This window comes from Sarcophilus harrisii, chromosome 2 (assembly GCF_902635505.1).
Source record: "Sarcophilus harrisii chromosome 2, mSarHar1.11, whole genome shotgun sequence".
Classification (NCBI taxonomy): domain Eukaryota; kingdom Metazoa; phylum Chordata; class Mammalia; order Dasyuromorphia; family Dasyuridae; genus Sarcophilus; species Sarcophilus harrisii.
Window position 1 is genome coordinate 492579100 of NC_045427.1, and position 8200 is coordinate 492587299.

Here is an 8200-nt window from a genome sequence, read left to right on the forward strand (position 1 = left end):
GTAGGAAGTAGGATATGTATGGAATCTTTAAGTAAACTAAGGTGGAAGTGAGGAGAGATAGCATTTCAAAAATTGGAATAGCAAATGAAAAAACATGGAGATGGGAGATAAAAGATGAATAAAATATAAGTAGGCAAAAAGAAAAAAAATATTATGAAGAACTTTAAATGCCTATCAGAAGGGTTTACTTTTATCCTGGAAGTAACAGGGAGCCACTGAAGGTCCCTGAACATGGGAATCACATGATTAGATCTCTAGTCTTGAACTACAATTGTGACTATATGAGGGGAGAGAAAGGAACCTCTATGAGAGTTAGAAATGACAAAACTTGGAAATGGAATGCAACATCCAAACTTTCTTTGGTAGATCTAATTATGGACTACATTTATGACCCTGGAGCTTTTCAGATCTAAAAAGCAGGGTCTTATTAGTGGAAGCTAAACTACAGCTTGGTTGAAATGTCTTCTCAGTCTGTTCCTCTGCTCAGATGCTTTTTATAGCTCAGAGATTTTACTTACTTTTTGTGGTCTCTCCATCTTGAATTAACAGTCTATGTAACAAGAGATCTAAAGCTAGTCTTATTAGTTCACCTGTTGGGACTAGAGCCACAGGACTCAGTCAATTCAAGGCAGATTTTAGGTGCTTTCTGTTGCATCCCTGTGCTTGTCCTGTTCATCTTCATTGTGTTAATATTAGAGGATGATACAGGTAATTAAGTGGTATTCATAATCTCTGACTGTTCATCTTAATCTTGGAATATTCTTGTAGACTATTTTTGTCTGATTTGTGGCAGAGCATTCTGAGCTTGTATTGGTCTTATCAGCCACAGTTGAACACAATATACTTTGACTCTAATGTAATGAGGCTATTTTAGACCTCTTTAAGAATGAAGGACAAAAACCAATCAACCTTGTGATCTCAATGCTGATGAATCATGTAAATTTTCTGAGCCTCAGTTTCCTCTTGCATAAAATAAGCTTAATAATCCTTATAGTCAATTGTTGTGGAGAAAGTGCTTTTTAAATGTTGAAGTGCTCAATAAATCTGACTTACTGTGGCATAGTGATAGGAACACTATTCTCGGGGTCCAGAAGACCTGGAATTGAATTTTGACTCAGATCTTAGTTTTGTGACTCCAAGCAAGTCACTTTCCCTGAGCCTTATAATCCTCCTCTGTAAAAAAGGGAGGTTGGATGTGATAACCTCAAAGATGTCTTTCAAATTTGAATCTAGAATCCTGTATGCTTTATTGTCCTTTGGAAGCCTGCACACAATACAGGCTCCAGAATAACTCATTGTACTTTGTGAAGAAATGAACAGAAAAGTGGAGAAGAAATAGGAAAACCCACTAGGTTTTGAATTATAAGATAAGATCTCAGAAGGACAATGGAATCCATGATCATATATATTCATTCCAATTTTATGATTCTGTCTCCTTATCTCAAGTTGCAGCCTTGCATGATAAAGCCTTAGCATTCCAAGGAATTGCTCATGAGATTAGAAACTCCTATTTTGGCCAAAATAACCTGTTGCCCATGAATAAGGGTGGAAAAGAGGCTCTTCAACAGCTATGGATGGGGATCAACTAAAGAATTCAGCTGGCCGGTTGGATGGACTTGTACTTTGAACTTATACTGACTTGCACTGTTACTGATATACACCTGTGGAACTGCTGTGCTTTGCTTTTCTATAATAGCTAGTGTCATTTTGAACATAATGTTACACATATAGGGAGGACTGCAATTTTGTTTGCTGATGGGGTGTAAAGCAAAGTGCCCCAGCTCCACCAAACATATGTGATACTCTTCCATCTTGCTCCCAGGATGATTTTTTGAGGTAACCAGGGGCAATGTAGAATGGAAATGAATTCTTTTTACTATACCTCCACCCAAGGCCTTTATGGTTTTGCTAAGGGGAATCCTAAGGATGACTTAAAGAGAACCAGGCTCCAGATTTAGGAGTTAAAAGGTTTCTGGGAATGATAATTTGGATAAGAATTTAGATGAAGAGAATCTAAGCATCAATCAGTAAGAGAAAAAGATGTCCAAAGACAGACTTAAATGAGAGCTTTTCAAGTTAGCTCACTGGCTCTGATCTATATCTCAAAAGACCTGAAATAGCTAGAGGCTATGGGCTTTTCAGAGCTGGGGTCCTAGAAGCTGTATAGTAGCAGCTGAACAAAGAGTCTGTGTGTGGGGGCGTGTGGGGGGAGGTTGTGGAGGTGATGGTGATGAGGGCAGATGGTAACAGAATAACAGCAGAGACTCCTCTAGAGAGCAAGCAGCATGATATCATCAGCGCCAGCACAGGAGAGAGGAGTTTCCCATTCAAGTATATTGGTCATGAGGGGTCCTCTATATGTATTCTAAGAATGTTTATTAGTCATATGGGTTCTTTACAGATGTGCCCCTCTATATGTGCTTCTTGCTCACGTATGTTCCCCGTGTAGGTCCCCTTCTCCGTTGAGACCCATTTGTGGTATGTTAATCTCTGGGAGAGTGTCCTCTTCTGTGGATGGTGGAGAATCATTCTTGTCACTAACTTTGTTATGCTATTTTATTGGCCATATTTAGCTTTGTGAACGAGTCCTAGAAAGCAACTTGGAATTATTTCCCAAAGTCATTAAATTTTGCATACTTTTGACCCAATGATGCTGCTATTAGGCCAATGCCCCAAAGAGATCAAAGACAGAAGAAAAACATTAAATAGTACAAAAATATTCATAATAACTTTTTTAGTAGCAAAAATTGGGAACTAAAGGGTCTCCACCTAATTGGGAATGGTTAAAGAGATTTTGACATATGAATGTAATGAAATATTATTGCACCATGAGAAATAATTAAATGAACAGTTGCAGAGGATATTGAGAAGATCTCTATGAACTAAAGCAAAGTGAGTGAGCAAAAGCAGAAAATGTATAGAATAACAATGCCATTATAAAGAAAAACACTTTTGAAAAACTTTAGAATGTTAATCAGTACAATGACCAATCAAGCAATGGTTCCAGAGACCCACTCCTTGTCAGAGGAGAGATGGTATCAAAATACAGAATGAGATATGCATTTTTTAATTTGGCCAGTGAGGGAATTTGCTTTCTCCTTTTTTTTCTTCTTTTTGGTAAAGGTGACTAGAAGAGTGAGAAAATAAATGAATATTAATTGAAAAATCATAACATTTTAACAATTAGCTTTGAACTAACATGCCCTTTGGTTAGTTAAAAAAAAACACATCATATTGATTAAATCTAATGACCTATGGTTTTGAATGAATGTTGAATGAATCAATGATTCCAACTTAGCATAGCTTTCTAAAAACTCATGTGTGAAGGAGAAGGCTTGGGTACTAAACATGTTTATTCCTTCTAGAAACTTCCCTCACTCCTTAGCACAGAACTTGGTTATGTGGTAGTTGCTCAAGATGTTTGATGAATGAATATATGAATGTGTTTCCTCTCTCTCTAAGGATGAGCTTGGCCACTAGAAGGGTTGGCCCGTCTGTGGTTAAGTAGGCAAGACTACAGGTACAGGAATTCTTGGAAGATATTGCAGGTTTGGTCTCAGACCACAATACTAAAATAAGAATAAAAAAAAAACACATGAATTTTTTGGTTTCCCGGTACATATAAAACATATATTTACTTTATGTCATACACACTATTAAATGTACAGTATTTGATTGACTGTTCTTCATTCTCAAAGAGGACCAAAATGACATCACCACATCAGAGTTGGGCTATAATGTGTCCAACTGGCTGATGAGAGCAATGTGAGCTTGGGATACTCTGCCACAAGTCGGACACAGAGTCCCTAGGTACACTTGGGGCTTCTCTCACTGCGCTTCTTGCATTTCTTCTGAACTAATTAAGTTCTGCTTTGCTCAGAGAGCACAGCCCCTTCTCTGATGAGGGCACGCCGTGCTGGGCAGTCCTGTGCCAGTGTCCGCCATGTCATACAATCAATTGTAAAGTCCTTCAGAGAGACCTTGAGAGTGACCACCTTCTGAGCACTTACCCTGTCTGAGTCTCTAATAAAATAGTCTTTTTGGCAGTCATACATTTGGCATTGAACAATATGGCCAGTCTAATGGAGCTGTGTTTTAGAGTTTAAACACTTGGCACTTAGTTTGAGGAAGGACCTCACTATCTGCTATCTTTTCCCTCCAGGTGATCTTCAGAATTTTCCTAAGACAATTCAAATGGAAGCAATTCAATTTCTCTCAATGTATCCCCCTTAATCAAAAGATACTTTATTGCTAAAAATGCTAGCTATAATCTGAACTGTCAGTGAACAGTAATCTTTCTATAGGTGGAGATTCATGCCTTGATATTGGTGCCCTGCTGACTGATCAGGGTGATGGTAGCCGAAAAGTTTGGCAGGGGTGGGGAGCAATGGCTGTTCCCTAAAATAAAACAACAATGAAGTTTGCCGCATCAGTTGACTCTCCCTTTTACTTGAGCACTTTGAGGCCATTGTGGGATTATTATTTGATTTAATTTCAGTATTGTTGTGTCTCAGGGAATGGAGAAGTCTGAGGAGAGGGAGAGAGATGGTTGTTGCAGAATACATACAACATTTCTCTATTAAGTTTATCATCTTACATGAGTACAGTTTAGTGTCTATAGAACAACTACAACAGTAAATCAAAGATCACAGATCACCATAACAGACATTATAATAATGAAAAATTTTGAAATATTGCTAGAATTACCAATATGTGACAGAAATATGATGCAAGCATATGTTGTTGAAAAAGAAAAATAAAAACTGCATGATGTGGGGTTGCCACAAACTTCCAATTTATAAAAAAAAAAACCCATAATATCTGTGAAGTACAATAGTGTAAAGCTCAGTAAAGCAAAATACAATAAAATAGGGTATACCTATAGTTAATAACTCTGAGAGGGATTCCTGCCTAGAGCTGATCTCTAAAAATGAGCAAACCAATATTCTAGAAGATTCACTAAGATTTCGCATTTCTCTCCCTTTCTATATGGGGTATGGGGATATGATGGCCCATTGCTTCAGGTGCTTGGCAGAAACCCATTCATTCACTGTCTCTCAGATGTGATTTCCTCAGTGACAAGCTCATATGTTATGAGCCATTACTGTATAACCTACAATATTAGGATCAGACCTCTGGAGCAGGGAAGGACCCCAGAGGCCATCTAATTCAACCTACCTCATTTCATTGATAAAGAAACTGGAGTCTTGCAAGGGACAGTGACTTGCCAAGGCCAGATATGTAGCAAACATCAAAGGTCCATGTCTCCTGACTCCAGAGCCAGTGCATTTACCATTAAACTATTCTCCACTTCAACATTGTGCCTCTTAATTCATGTTAACCATGTAACTCATGTAAACCAGTGGTTCTCAAACTTTTGTTTTCAATATCTTTATCCTATTAAAAATTATTGAGGATCTCTCCAAGGTGTTTTTGTTTATATGGATTATATTTATAGACATTTACCATATTGGAAATAAAAACTATTTTTGAATTTGTAGACCCTCTAAAAAGGTTTCAGAGATCCCCAGGATTCTCTAGACCATACTTTGAGAACCACTGCATGTAAACCAATATATGTGTTGCTTTATCAACAAAACTCAAACTTGCATTATCATAGTTTACTTTTGTATTTGAGAGGTAATGTGGCATGGTGGATAGAGTTAGCTTGGAACCAGGATGACCTAGTTTGAGATCCTCCCTCTAAAACATACTAGCTGTATGAGCTGAATCTTTCAACCTTTTAGTGGTTTAGGCCAGTGATGTCAAACTCAAATAGAAATGGAGCCACAAAAATACATTTGGTTGGTATATTAACTTAGAAAGCTGCATATTAATGATATCTGTGTTCTGTTATTCTAGTCCAACTAGATACAACATTAAGCCTGGAGCCAGGAGTACCTGGTCTCAAATCTAGTCTCAGACACTTTCTAGATGTGTTACCCTAGACAAGTCACTTAATCCTATTTGCCTCAGTTTTCTCATCTGTAAAATGAACTAAAGGAGGAAATGACAAATAGTCCAGTGTCTTTGCCAAGAAAATTCCAAATAGGATCAGATACAATTGCATTGACTGAACAAGAACAAAAATATTCTGTTGTATTTTTATTTATTTTTTTAAACATTTTCCAATTACATTTTATCTGGAATCCTTGGGAGTGTTGAAGGCCACAAAACAGCTCAAGAGTGTCTCCTGTTTGATAGCTCTGCTCTAGGCAATTCTTTAATACTTAAAAGCTGTAGGGAAGATGTTGATCTGCTTCTGGGGATGAAATTTCCCTATCTAGTACCTCTACTTAAGATTTTTAAAGTTCTCCCCTTCCCTCCATTCCCCTTGTCCCCAGTTGAGTCAATGTGGTTGGGAGTAAAAGTATTATTCTTAATTTAGAGATGAAACTGAGGTTTAGAGGAGTTAAAGGATAACATTACTTAAATTCAGGATCAGTGTTACTTCTGTGACAAAAGAAAGCTTTTTTGTCATTCAAATGAACACTTTTATCTCTAAGTTATCTGAAGGTTAAAGTCTGCTCAGTTGCACTTTTTGTCATTACAGAATTTGAGTTGTCAAAGGACCTGGAGACAATCTAATCCAATCCATAAAGAAGTCTCAGTTTACTGGTTTGCAACTTCTGCCTAGGGTTTTGTCCTCCGAGGTCACAACAAAGAAAAAAATCTCCTACCATCCCTTTTGAATGCTGTCATTCTCTTCTCTCCATCTTTATCTCTCTCTTTCTCTGTTTCTGTTTGTCTCCAGTTCTGTCTTTCCTCTCGTTCCCTATCTCTTGTCTTTCTGTCTTTGTGTTTTTCTGTTTGTTTTCAAGTCTCTGCCTATCATCTCTCCTTCCCTCCTTCCATCTCTTCTTTTTCTCCTCTTCCTCCTCCCTCTTCCTCCTTCTCCTCTTTCTTTTCTTCCTTCTCCTCTTCCTCCTCCTCCTCCTTCTTCTCTTCTGCCTCTTCCTCTTCCTTCTCCTCCTGATGGGGGTGAATCCTGAAACTGTCCTCCTTGACTTTTGGGGTGAGCTCTGAAACTCTCCTCTGACAGAGACCCACCTTTCAGGGCAGTTAAGTGGTTTCATTAAGAATAGTCCAGGACCACTCCCTACTTAGCTCGAACTTAAGTGGTCTCATTCAGCTGGAGGTCTGGACCTAATATAACTTAAATGGTCTCATTCAATTGGAAATCTAGGCCTGGGGGCAGAGACAACATTGAAGGAATCTCATTCAGTAGAAACCCCAGTCTCAGATTTCTTATAAAAGACAATTTTAAATTCATATCTTTGCAGAAGTCTGATGTAGAAATATGCTTTTGCCAAGGGACCTCTCCTTTTGGCAGAGCTGCCTATCAGGACTCTTGACTGCTGTGAAGACATTCTTTTCTCAGTGCTAACCTTTATTTCCCTAACAGGACTTTGCCACTCAGAAGTTTACCTTCCTAGCAAAGCTGACTTCTCAGTGCCAATAAACTCCCCTTTTGCCATTCAAACTTTTCAGATTTGTGAATTCTTTCACATTGGACCTGCTTCGATCAGAGGAGATTCCCACAATTCTCTGCACTGCCATTAACTGCATCATTCTTCTTCCTCCTTCTTCTTCTCTTTCTCTTCTTCTTTCTCCTTCTCCTCCTCCTCTTCTTCCTCTTCCTTTTCCCCCTCCTCTCTTCCTCTTCCTCCTTCTTCTTCTCTTGCTTTCACTCTTCCTCTTATTCTCTCTCTCTTTCTTCTTGTTCTTGTTGTTTTTGTTCTTCTTTTACTCTTGCTTTCACTCTCCCTCTTGTTCTCTCTTGACATCCTTTCCCCTGTCTTCTCTAACCTAACAATCAGCACTTATTTCATATGGCCCTTCACCATCATGTTTATCCTCTTCTTGGCATTTTCCAGGTTATCAATACCTTCTTAAATTGTGATGTCTTAAACTAAACACAATAATCTAAATGATATCTCACAAGGATTGTTGTTTGTTCTTTGTTGCTAAAGGGGACTATGACATCAGGGAGGTGATACCATGATAAGCAAGTAAATTGAATTTAAGTAAGGGAGGGCTGTGCAAGGTCATCAGCCTCACTTTCTTTTCTGGAGCCATCTGGGTTCAGTGCCTAGATATAAAGACAACTGGACATGGCCCAGGATGCAGTGAGAAACCTTAGTCTTTTTGTGCTAAGGTTTTTCCCGGGTCTCAGTTTATTTGAGGCAGCACACATTCA